Genomic DNA, 13,937 nt, shown 5'->3' with positions numbered 1-13,937 from the left:
GCAAAAAAGATCGGCAGCCTCGTCTTTCTATTTATAGCAGCGAGACCTCGGACTATGCTGGGCGTACCGAGGCCCTACGCTGGGCGGACTTCGGATAAGGTGCCAGGTGGCGAGCTTCGGATGGGGCGACGTAGCCTCTTCTGGACCGAGGAAAGCAGTTGTACGCGGGGCGTAACTTCTTCCGACGCAGAGCGTACCTCGCTGTCGACATGTACATTGGGCGTACCTCCTTGTACGTTGGGCATACCTCGCATCCCTAGGCTCCTTTCGGATAAGCTTTGGTATGCGTGCCTCGAACTTCAAAAATTCATAACTTTCGCATACGAGCTCTGTTTTCGACATTCTTTATATCCACGCGTAGGTGAGACTATGATCTACAACTTTCATTTAGACTCCGTCGGCTAATTTTGAGTTTCATTTTAATATTATATTTTTAACAGGCCGGGACAGGAAATGTCCGTTAAAAATTCATAACTTCTTCATCCGACGTCCGTTTTCGTCTGTCTTTCTTCCGTTGGACTACTATCGACGAGATCTTCGATTCTCGTTTAGATTGTTTCGGCTAAAAGTCACTCGATCTCATATTCGAAACTTAGAAAAATCATAACTTCCTCATATGAAGTCAGATTTAGACGTTCTTTTTATGCACGCTCTCGGTTTAACGAACTCTACGACTTTCATTTAGATCACTAAGGCTAAATATCACTCTAACGTAAACTCACTATTTAGGTCACGCAGTGTCGCACCGGTTTTGTCGCGAAACTTCGACAGGTCATAACTTCTTCGTTATAACTCGGATTTCGGCATTCTTTATATATTCGGAAACCTTGCCATGACCACTACAACTTCATGTATCGATATCGGGTTTATCTAATATTTTATTTTTAATGCTTAAATTATCCTTAATTCAATTAAGTCACAACAATTAGGCATAAATCACATAATACTCAAATAATACATTCTTATTATCTCAAAATGAGTTACAAAGGTTAACCTAGACTATTGCATCAACATTAATGCCTAGCCCAGAAACACAGGCGTTACAGTTCAGTAGTGTGAGGTGAGTTTGCTCACTACATCCATGGGTCGAAGGCACTAATGTCGGTCCAATAATACTTGTTATGTGGAATGCTAGTTGTCTCTGTGATACTTGCATGGAAGACCCTGGGGGTAGCCTGTGATATTTGTATGAAAGACCATGGGGGTAACCCATTACCCTAGGATGTCAGACCTTGGGGGTATCCCAGGGCATTTCAAGGAAAGACCATGAGGGTAGCCCATGACACTTGTATGTAAGACCTTGGGGTAGACCATGTCATTTTAGGGAAAAGACCATTCGGGTAGCCACGACAATTGTATGTATGGTATGTGGTATTTTGGGGAACTCACTAAACTTTGTGCTTACGGTTTTCAGCTTATGTTTTAGGTACTTCGGTTTTCAAATGGAAGAGCCCGACATGATTGCAGAGCACACACCACCTCGTTCCGCATTTTCTTGACTTACTTTGATATGATGTGTTGATTGATACATTTGTTTTATTTGAATTGTTATGATGATATTTCTGGAGTACTAGTTTTATTAATTTAAAAATGAAATTTTTAGGTTTGATTTTTGGGACGTTACATCAACCTTATATTTTGGACAAGAATCCATCCAAACATTGAACTACATGATGATAATCAATGATACATGATAAATTGTTTGATATTAGCAAAACATGTTTTTTTGACATTTTTATTATGAAGACTTGGATTTAAGAGTGGTTAAGGAGATGAAAAAAAAAAGAGAAACGATTATTAAAACCACATTTAAATTTATATTACCATAACACCCTCTAATGTAAACTTATTATCTTTAATTTATTGATAATAAATTTAATTTATAAAGTATATGTGTTTGATTTTTATAAGATAAAATATGTGTTTATATTTTCGCAAGAACCTACTTGTGTGTGTGTGTGTGTGTGTATATATATATATAAAAGAAAAGAGCAATGCTATCAATATAGATAAAAATTACTTCTAATTTTTGTATTTTAAATTTGTATAATACATAAAGCAAACTTCATTGAAGATGATGTGTTTTTCACGTTGTTGGTTTCATCTCTCGTAATTTTAGTCTTTAGTAAATTTCAATTTTTATATTTAATATCTTAAACAATAAAATTTTGTAAAATGAGGATGTGTTTTTTTCCCTATCAAATCTACAATTCTTTTTTTTTTTTAATTGCCAAAGTAGTTTATTTTAAAAAGGTATTTATCAAAAATGATGTTGTTTTAAAAATATTTACCATTTAGGTTAAATTTTATACCAAATCAAAATTAGAATGTAAAATTAAAAAAGAAAAGATTGAATTATTAGGTAATTACCTTTTCATTTGGTTCACATTTGGATAACTTCTAGGTAACGAATTTATTGGAAGTGTTTATATATGACCATTATTACCAACTGTAACTTATTACAGCCGGTCATAATGGTCATATGTGAACACTTCCAACAAGCTCTTTACCTAGATGTATAAAAAAAATTACCCAGATATAAATAAAACAAAAAAATAATTACTCTTATAAATCAATTTTTCATGTGTATTAATTGGAAAACTCTTATTGGATATGAAATGTAAAGAAATAATATTCTAATTAAACTACAACCTCGTTTTTTCCTCTTTTCAGATGGTAATTACGATGAAGTCATACGAATGAGGTTAACTCAAATAAAGTAGGGAAAAAAATATATCATTCAACATTCAAACATTTTAAGCTAAGCAAAGTAGGAAAGTAACAAGGAAATCAATTAATGGAAGCAGCAATGATGAGGAAACTTGAACATGAAACAAAAATAGGAATATTAAGGAAGTGAAAGCGCACCTTTTTAGATAGTTGCAACACTGAATTAAATTGACTATTGAATCTATGTTAATTGAAGTGAATATGAGAACGGAATCATCCACGAAAAGGTGAAAAAATTAAAACGCACCTTTACCGCTGTTTTTGTTTGAAGCCCATTTAAAAGTGAAGTACTAAGTATGGTAAATTGGGTCAGATTTGGCAATTGGCAAACACTAGTGGATTATTACTATGATTCCAACTGAACACAAATTAAGACTATCTTCTCCATTAGCAGAGCCATATACACTCATTTTCTACATGGAAAACAACACCAATAAAAAGTAAATAAATTAACAATCAACTTACTCAATCAGCCAACTTTATTGTTGCCGTTTTTACCTTGTCAAATCATTTGAATCAATCTCCCTCCTTCACTAATTAAGTACATCAATTAGGACCGTATATGGTGTGGTTATTGATCAAAATCGAACCATAACCATTATAATTGGTTAATGTATTTCGATAACCGTTGGGTATCAATTATTATTAGTTTTTGTTAATGGTTTTAGTAGGTTAATGGCTATGGTTAGTAGTTAATATCGGTTAACCATAACGGTTTAAAATAAAATAAAAATTAAAACTATTTTACTATAAAAAGTGAAAAAAAGGTGTATTTTGCTATGAAAAAATGGATGATTGCATTATATAAAACTATATTAATATGATAGAAGATCAGGACCGGTCCGAGCAGTTTTGAGGCCCAGGGCAAATGTAAAAAAAAGACCTTTCAAGTTAGCAAAATTTATAATGGCATGTACAAAATGTACTAATAGCAAATAACTTACAATAAGTAGATGTTACAAGAAGCTACTGTTTTCATAAACTTGTTTATAGATTTTTTTTGAGATTCTATTAACTGTTGAATGTTCTGTTTTTTTGTCCAATAAATATTTTCTAAGAAATGTTTTAATAATTCAAATACATATATCAACGTTATATCATTTTTGAAATTCTATTCTATTAACATAATATTAAACTCTACATTTATAATGAAAATAACTATAAACTATAAAACTATGAATTCCAAATTTCCGATACGTCAACATATCCGACACTAAATGCTCAATTAGTTGATTTTAAATCATACAACCCCCAACCCCCCCCCCCCCCCCCCCCCCCCATTTAGATATTTTCCAATGTTAAAACTCAAATAATTTTCCAGTGTTCAATACTCAAATACATATATTTACTAAGATTTTAAGAAATTAGAAATTTAAAGAACGGGAGGAGCAAATCAACAAACGTACAATTATTTTATTTAGTGCGAACAAGCAAGTGGGCAATTTAGGTTTAAGCAGTTAGGCGACCCGACGTGGCGAAGTCCGGCGATTTGCGGCGGCTGAGAGACGATAAAAAACTAGATGAGACAATAAATAATTGAGATTGTTGTGCCAAAAAACTAACATATGGCGATTAAAAAGGAAAATTTTTTACCGGCCGGCTGAGGTTCGAGAGAAAGAACAAGAGAAACACTGACATATCAGGTAATTGTCGTTGGGAGATCGGCGCTTCAGCCGCATACGTAATATCCCTAACCCTGTAATTTTGGCTCCAATTTTGATTTCTAATTCCATCCTAAATCCTTGTTTAGCGCTTCTGAATTCCAAGCTTTACGTTAACATACAATTGTCAGTTTAGGCCAAACGGGCCTCTTTTTAATTTTTCAGATTGTGGGCCTTTTTTACCGGAACGCACAAAAAAATTGTAAATTCCTTTGTAAAGGTTCGAGCGTGGGTCACCACTTGAGTCGCTCAAAACAATCAACGCCTTAACCATCTGAACTACAAATACATTTAATTATATATATATATATATATATATATATATATATATATATATATATATTAGTCGTAACTTGAAGGGGCCCTGAGATTTGGCGAGGCCCGGGGCGGTCGCCCAGTGTAACACCCGGAATCTAGAAGGTTAATTGTGGAATTATGTAAATTTCAAGTTGAACCCGGCGAGTTGGAGGAGCCAACTCAGCGAGTTGAAGATGAAGAATCATGAGATTTAATGGGTCTACTTGACGAGTTGGGAAGCCTTAACTCGGCGAGTAGAAGTTGGCTTGTCCGCGAAGTTTAATGAGGCAACTCGAGGAGTTGGCCACTCATAAGGAAAACCTAATTTTAGGGTATTGCACCCTATTTAAACACCTTAAGTCGCAGGTGTTGGCCCCATTTACAGCCTCCATAGCCCTTAACCCTAATCTCGAAACCCTAGAGCCTCCTTGAGTGTTGTGAGCTCATTATGGGTGTGTTTTGGTGAGTTTGAAGATCATTGAAGGAAGAAAATCTTGGTGCGAAGTGGTGGTTCGTGTAGGAGATTTCAGATCTGGGTTCCTTGCTCCATTTCCAGCACATTTTGGGTATAAAGTCCTAACCTTGGTTAATATTTGATTAGATCTCCTTATTTTGGGTTTTGTGGTGTTTTGGCCTCTTTTCGGGGATGATGATGGAGTAAAGTCATTTTAGGGGTTGTTCTTCCAGATTTGGGATGGTTTTGGTACCCTTGAGCTTAAAGGTGCAAGCTTTATGAGGATTTTGGTGTCATGCATGCATTAAGTCAATTATTAAGTCAATTCCAAGCTTAAGAACTTCATTTAGACATGCATGAACGTAAAGCTGGCAACTTTACGTGGTTTTCCAGCTCAAGGAAGTCAGATCTATGTTTTGGAGTCATGTCCCAATGGATTATGTGACAACCCGAAATTTCCATCTTGGAAAGCCATTCAATTCAATCAAAGGTCGGACTAGTTTCTGTTACCTTTTAGCCTTGCTAAGGGTTATTCTAGAAGTTTTTAAGCCTTGTGCACTTAGGACTTAATGCTATGTATTGTGAGTAAAGAATTTATGGGTTTCAAATTGAGCCAAGTTCATCCATCAAGGGATGTTTACTGCCCAAAGTGGGTTTACGACCGTAAACCCATGCTTGGCCGTAAACCCCTTCCTACTAGGGTACAATTCCTTCATTCTTCCTCATTTCTCACATCTTTAAGGCCGAAAACTCATTTCTTTCTCAAGTATCATCAAGAACACTTCCATTTCTCTTCAAAAGCTGTAAGTGATTCTTCCATTCTTCCTTGGTATACTTCTTATTCAAGTGAAACCCTATGATTTCATCCGTGAATTCATCTCTTTTTGGGTTAGATCTTCAAATCACCAAGAACACCAAGAACACACGCTAGTTCTTTGGCCGTAATCACCCTATAAAGCTTCCAAAACGTAAGTATCCTTTCCATATACTAGTTATCCATTAGAAGCTCTTGAATTACAACCAAGAATCAACCATTTTATGCATGAACATCAAGAGTTTACGACTGTAAACCCTTCTTAGTTCATGATGTGGTCGTGAACCCTTCAAGTTATGGCCGTAAACCCTTCAAGTTCATGTACTGGCCGTAAACTCCATGGCCGTAAATAACCCTTGGCCGTGAACACATCCTTGTGTGGCCGTGAACACCTTTTATGCAATCATATGTGATTGTAACACTTCATTCCAAGTGTTTCCTAGTCCCTAAGGTTGTTCCCTTACATGATTAGTTGTTATATACACTAATTATATACATATATGTGTCATTATATGCTTAATAGGATCCGTTGTGCTCAAGACAATCACTTGGCATACTTACCATCATATATCGATCTTACATTCGAATCACTCACTACAGATGAGTTCATACCCCTAAACTTATATTTTAAATGATTTTAAATGCTTTTATGGGGGGAGGGGGGGAATACAAGTAGAAAACATTATAGTTATAGTATCGATCACATGTGATTTATAACTATCAAACAAGAGGATTTATTATACTTCAAAACCGTGTTATCAAACAAACTATTTCAAATCATTTTATAAACTGACATCAAGTCATCAATAACCATTCAAATGGTTAAAACTCTTTTATATGATAAACTCTTTATCAAAACTCTTTTAAACTTATATATTGTCAAAATTATGTCTATATAGATATAGTTATATAAATAAGGTTGAAAGGGCTTAGGACTGATAACTCACTTTATTTCCTGTTCCTTGTTTGGTTGTGGACTTAGGGTATCGTTTGTTTGTCCGAGTGTCGTTTAAATCTTAGTTATATATTATGTATATGTATGTAGATATAAAAGTTCATCCAATCAGTTCAATACCTTTGGGTAGCAAAGGTGTACAAACATGATCAGTCATTCAAACAACAGTACTAGTAAACTATAATAGGTATAGTTTAGAGGATTAATACTCACTATTTCTAGAACAATGAAACTTACAAGAGTCAGTTCATACATGAGTCAGTTCAAACATACTATAACAAGAACAGTTCAAACATACTATACACTAGAACAGAAGGAACATACTATACACTAGCACAGAAGGAACATACTACACTAATACAAGAACAATATAACATTAATGTGAGCCACTACTTCATGGCATGGCAATATACTGCTGTGTCACATTTTGTAACCAGAGTCTCCTGGAGGGAGAGCGTGAATTTGTGTATAGATCTATACGGGATTGACCATCCTACACCTTGCTGCTAGCTACAGCGGGACCTGCAGGTCTACGAGTGACGAATGTCATACCATTTCGACGTTTTGATCGTCGTGTTTTAGTAGTTAATCAAATATGGTTATAATCTCATCACATTTTACCTTAATTAAAAAATTGGTTTAAGGTAGTTAGTACAATGGTAGTTACTTTATACAAAACTATTGTACATCGTCATTTTCCCATTACATTCATATATTGATCTTCTCACATAAACGGTAATGTAAACTATTTTCTGGAAATGATAGTCATACTTGGGAAAAACACTCACTTTTATAAAAGAACAAACATACAGAACAGTCGGGTCTTGGTAGAAGACTACATTTCATTATAAGTAGAAAATATAGGATTTTCTAGGAGATACAAACATTTACATCAAACACTTACAAACATTTACATCAAACACTTACAAACACTTTCATCAAACTTATACAAACATTTGACACTAAAATACTTATGAACTTACCAACTTAAATGCTGATCTACTCTTTCAAAATAACTTGTATTCACAGGTCACTAGTAGACAGGTACACTGGACCAGGTTTTGAGAAGACAGAGCACATTCGAGACTCGTCTTTTATTTTGATTCATATTTTGGTGTCTTTCAAACTATACACAGAACACACTTGTATTAAATTATATTATTAATGCAATGGATGATGTTGTTGCTTGTTTACTATTGTGCATTGTTATGATACTGTACATGACGTCCTCCGCCCCTGAACGTTTCCTCCGTTCTGGTTTGAGGGTGTGACAGATTAAGTGCTTAATGTGTTAAGAAGTGGGTTTCTAGCGAACTCCCCGAGTTTGTTGGATAAACTCGGCGATTTGGCTCGGTTTTCCCCGACATTTTCGGATTTATAGAGGAACTCGGCGAGTTGGTGGGTCAAATTGGCGAGTTGACTTGGTTTTATCGATCTGTGCAGATTGATGGGGAAACTCGACGAGTTGAAGGACAACTCGACGAGTTGGGTCAACTTGGACTGTTGATATATATCTTTGACCAAGTTTGTCCTAAGGAGTGTTTGTGATAACCTGATTTGGATTTGAGGAAAATATGGGCTTAGGAAAATATGGGTTAGGTCCATGAGGGATTTGGGCCTTATTGGGCCTTGTAGGCCATTTCGGGTTCGGGCTTTCTTATGGGCTTGTAAGTGCATGTATTTTGTTGAACCAGCTAAGGATGTATTTTTGGATTGGGAATTAGTTATTGGGCTTTAGGGTATGGCTCATGTAAGGTTTTGGGTCCAATTTGGAAAATTGGGCCATTAGTGGTCCTTTATGCACTTTGGAGTTTTAGGCTTGTTTGGTTTTAGACTTCGGCCTTAGTTATGAATCTTGTTGGGCCAGGGGTAAAATGGTTATTTTACCCCAAGTATGGATTATGGATCATGGGTTGGGACCCAATTGCTAATTGGGTGATATTTTGGTATTGATAGCTCGAGGAGTTGCCAGGACAGCAACTAAGGATTTATTGCGATGAACTTCAGTAGTACGGGGTGAGTTACCTTCCTGTATGAGCTGGTCGAAGGCACCAATGTCGGCCCACTAGTATTTGTTTGTAGTAGAGATGATTATATTTGTGATAATTGTCGGGTATACCACATATGTTATGTTTTATGTGCTTATTTGCTATGATATTATGTGATACTGGTAGGGGATGAAATAGATCCAGTATCCGGTTAAAATAGACCGAAAGGGAGGCCAACACCCAGATATGATCGGCAGTATCCAATTGAAATAGACCGAAGGGGAGGCCAGCACCCAGATATACTCGGCAGTATCCGGTTGAAATAGACCGAAGGGGACTCGGCAGTATCTGGTTGAAGTAGACCGAAGGGGAGGCCGGCACCTAGATATGTTTGGCAATGTATTTGTTGTATGGTATGTTGTATGATGGGGGAACTCACTAAGCTTTGTGCTTACGGTTTTCAGTTTTGGTTTCAGGTAGTTCTTCTTCAAAAGGAAAGGAGTCGGCATGATCGCAGCGCATCACACTATGATTTTCCGCATATGAAATCTTTGGGAGTTGTACTCTGATAATATTTTCTATGACATGTTTTGGTTATTTGACATACTGGTTTTGATATGGATTGGCAGTATTGATGTTTCAGACTACTGGTTTTTATAATTATTTATTTTAAAATGAAAATTTTTGGCTATGAATTTTGGGATGTAATAGAAAAGTTTAAATTTTATGAAATTTTATGGATGTTACTGTTGGATTAGTGTCTAAGTCCATAACTATAATTGGTATGTACTTGACCCGATTTGGCGTGGTCCATTTGGGTTGCATGGCATCAGAACAATTTGGATAGACTTTTGTGAGAAAATGATATTTATGATTTGTTAATATATTATAAGTTCTAATATATTAATATGAAATAATATTACTTAATTAGTATTGATCAAGAATTAATTTGGAATTAATTTTGTGATCAAAAGGAGACTAATTAAATATATGGTGATTGATTGTGTAAATCATTCATTCTTATATATGTGGGCTTATGATCCATAGTTCTTCATGTTGGGCTAAACTCATGGAGTAACCCATGGATACTCCATGGAGGTTTTAACCCATTGAGCATGAAGAATATGGAGAGACATGAGTTACATGGTGTAACCCTAATAGCCACAATATATAAGGACCCCATGGCTCAAGAAATTGGCAGTAAGGTGTGTACACATGAGGGCTAGTCGATTTGAGCATAAGAACTTCTCACTCAAGTTATTCCAAGTTGTTGGTGGTGTTGTGTGAACCATTTGAGGTGTCACACTTGAGGAACTAGGTTCTTAAGCTCCATGGAATCAAGATACTACATCAAAAGGTATGTCATTCTACTAGATTCTTGTAGTATAGTTACTTCTTATTATGCTAGTTAGGATGAAACCTTGGAATATCAATTATTTGCATGTATAATAGAGAAAACATAGATCCAAGGTTTATAGGGTTACATGTACACCATAGAAGTGTTAGAATGCTCAAAACCCAACAGTGGTATCAGAGCCTAGGCTTGTTTTCTTTTATACTTGATGCAAATTGCTGAAAATCGAAGTTTGTATGCTGTCTGGACAGCTGACTCGCCGAGTCCATTAAGGGACTCGACGAGTCCATGCCTAAATTCATCCAACTCGTCGAGTTGGTTCATGCACTCGACGAGTTGGACTCCCTAACAACATATCTTCGAGTTTTTAGGCTGGAATTGGTCTAAAATCATTACCTTAAACTGTTTTGGACTTATAAAACCTGTTTTTTGATGTGGTAATGATTATGGTAAACCAATTTCAAGGTTGTTATCAAAATTTAAAGTTTTATGTGTTTTTATGTAATTCTTGAAATTGTTGATATGATTTTTCATACACTTATGAGTTTTGGTAGATCATAGGAATTACTTACAAAATTGTTTGTTAGTTAATTCTTGATCTAAATGTGTTTTAATGGAGTCCATAATTTGTCCTCAAGTTATGGATTACCAAAAGTCATTTCTTTTAAAGATTCATTAAAATGCATAGGTTACAAAATTGAAGAGTTTTTTTTTTCTTTTTTTTTTTTGTTTTATGAACTCCATAACTTGTCCTCAAGTTATGGATGTTCACGAGTCTCTTCATTAAAGTTTTTAAAACCTTAATTAAACTCATAAGTTATGAAAATCCAAAATTTTTTGAATAGTTCAAAACTTGCCCTCAAGTTTTGGAATTTGTAAAGTTTCTCTTCTTGAATACTTTAATTCCAAGTAAAACCCTTAGAATTTTAAAAGTTAAAATTCAACTCTTATACTTTATAGTATTATATGTTATTAATATATATATATATATATATATATATATATATATATATATATATATATATATATATATATATATATATATAAGAACAAAGTCAGTCTTACCGTTAGTAGGCCTCATTCACGAAGCCGGTCTAAAGGGGGGTATAAGGTTACTGCCTATAAAATGGCAGTTTAATGGGTGTCTACTCTCACCCACCGCTTCCTTGACTGGTGGAGGGTCGTTAGCCGAACGGGTAGGACAAGGACTATAATTCTCCCTTCATTATAAGTATAATGATAAATATAAAGTAACTAAACCTTTTATAAATTCCCAATCTTAGTTACTTTAGGAAAATGTGAATTTGGTGCTAACCCATGAAATTACACTTTGCACTTTGCTTAAGTCGTTAGTGGAGCGTGTGTGGTTAACCGGCACACTAACCTGGATTTAACAAGGTAGGCAAAGGGTAGCTTAATGTTTATCATAGGATCGGTGGAATGCGTGTGGTTAACCGGCACATCGATTAAGTGATAAATATTAAGGGTACCAAGTACATTTGCATGGTTATTCACACCTTGTTTTGTGATCCTCGGCATCCCAGTCTCAAAACTTGAGAGGGCACAATCGAGATTGAAACATGCCATTGAAAAGTTCAATGAATCTCAAAAGATCTAGGAGTTTCAAATCCAATTAAAACCTAATAAATTATTTCGTTTTTCATGGTGGAAATTGGTGAATCGTCATTCACCTACCTTCAAATATTTTGTAGCTTGGATTACAGCATCCATCTTCCAAGTTATAAAATATTGTGTTGGGTCCTAGCCTTAATATTTCATATTGGGTGTTCTATTAAGGACTTAAATCAACTAACTTGATTTTCTCCCATTGTAGATGTCTGGTTCAGACAACTATGATCTTACCAAATCTCATGGAAATCATACTTCTCTTCCTCCACCTCCTCCAATTATTCTCCCTGACCCACAAGCTCGAAGACTTGAAAAGTTCAAGATCACTCAAGCCCTGCTTGCAATGAAACATATAGATGGAAGACCTGTGGGCATTCATGTCTTAGGAATGAAGTCGCACATTGAGGTGTCACACTTGAGGAACTAGGTTCTTAAGCTCCATGGAATCAAGATACTACATCAAAAGGTATGTCATTCTACTAGATTCTTGTAGTATAGTTACTTCTTATTATGCTAGTTAGGATGAAACCTTGGAATATCAATTATTTGCATGTATAATAGAGAAAACATAGATCCAAGGTTTATAGGGTTACATGTACACCATAGAAGCGTTAGAATGCTCAAAACCCAACAGTGGTATCAGAGCCTAGGCTTGTTTTCTTTTATACTTGATGCAAATTGCTGAAAATCGAAGTTTGTATGCTGTCTGGACAGCTGACTCGCCGAGTCCATTAAGGGACTCGACGAGTCCATGCCTAAATTCATCCAACTCGTCGAGTTGGTTCATGCACTCGACGAGTTGGACTCCCTAACAGCATATCTTCGAGTTTTTAGGCTGGAATTGGTCTAAAATCATTACCTTAAACTGTTTTGGACTTATAAAACCTGTTTTTTGATGTGGTAATGATTATGGTAAACCAATTTCAAGGTTGTTATCAAAATTTAAAGTTTTATGTGTTTTTATGTAATTCTTGAAATTGTTGATATGATTTTTCATACACTTATGAGTTTTGGTAGATCATAGGAATTACTTACAAAATTGTTTGTTAGTTAATTCTTGATCTAAATGTGTTTTAATGGAGTCCATAATTTGTCCTCAAGTTATGGATTACCAAAAGTCATTTCTTTTAAAGATTCATTAAAATGCATAGGTTACAAAATTGAAGAGTTTTTTTTTTCTTTTTTTTTTTTGTTTTATGAACTCCATAACTTGTCCTCAAGTTATGGATGTTCACGAGTCTCTTCATTAAAGTTTTTAAAACCTTAATTAAACTCATAAGTTATGAAAATCCAAAATTTTTTGAATAGTTCAAAACTTGCCCTCAAGTTTTGAAATTTGTAAAGTTTCTCTTCTTGAATACTTTAATTCCAAGTAAAACCCTTAGAATTTTAAAAGTTAAAATTCAACTCTTATACTTTATAGTATTATATGTTATTAATATATATATATATATATATATATATATATATATATATATATATATATATATATATATATATAAGAACAAAGTCAGTCTTACCGTTAGTAGGCCTCATTCACGAAGCCGGTCTAAAGGGGGGTATAAGGTTACTGCCTATAAAATGGCAGTTTAATGGGTGTCTACTCTCACCCACCGCTTCCTTGACTGGTGGAGGGTCGTTAGCCGAACGGGTAGGACAAGGACTATAATTCTCCCTTCATTATAAGTATAATGATAAATATAAAGTAACTAAACCTTTTATAAATTCCCAATCTTAGTTACTTTAGGAAAATGTGAATTTGGTGCTAACCCATGAAATTACACTTTGCACTTTGCTTAAGTCGTTAGTGGAGCGTGTGTGGTTAACCGGCACACTAACCTGGATTTAACAAGGTAGGCAAAGGGTAGCTTAATGTTTATCATAGGATCGGTGGAATGCGTGTGGTTAACCGGCACATCGATTAAGTGATAAATATTAAGGGTACCAAGTACATTTGCATGGTTATTCACACCTTGTTTTGTGATCCTCGGCATCCCAGTCTCAAAACTTGAGAGGGCACAATCGAGATTGAAACATGCCATTGAAAAGTTCAAT

The 13,937-nt window shown here is 35.1% G+C and overlaps 1 long non-coding RNA gene across 1 annotated transcript; it reads right to left on the bottom strand.

Annotated features, from left to right (window-relative positions):
• Positions 1-4,051: 4,051 nt before the first annotated feature.
• Positions 4,052-4,564, bottom strand: LOC145163241 (uncharacterized). The gene is made up of 2 exons (XR_013739668.1): positions 4,324-4,564; positions 4,052-4,228 (listed from the first exon to the last, which is right to left on the bottom strand). It is a non-coding gene; the product is annotated as an uncharacterized LOC145163241 (long non-coding RNA).
• Between the last annotated feature and the right edge of the window lie 9,373 nt (positions 4,565-13,937).

The sequence above is a fragment of the Lactuca virosa genome, chromosome 3, assembly GCF_052849685.1.
Source record: "Lactuca virosa cultivar CGN04683 chromosome 3, Lactuca_virosa_CGN04683_v6, whole genome shotgun sequence".
In the NCBI taxonomy this organism is placed as follows: domain Eukaryota; kingdom Viridiplantae; phylum Streptophyta; class Magnoliopsida; order Asterales; family Asteraceae; genus Lactuca; species Lactuca virosa.
This window is presented reverse-complemented; position numbering and strand designations above follow the sequence as displayed.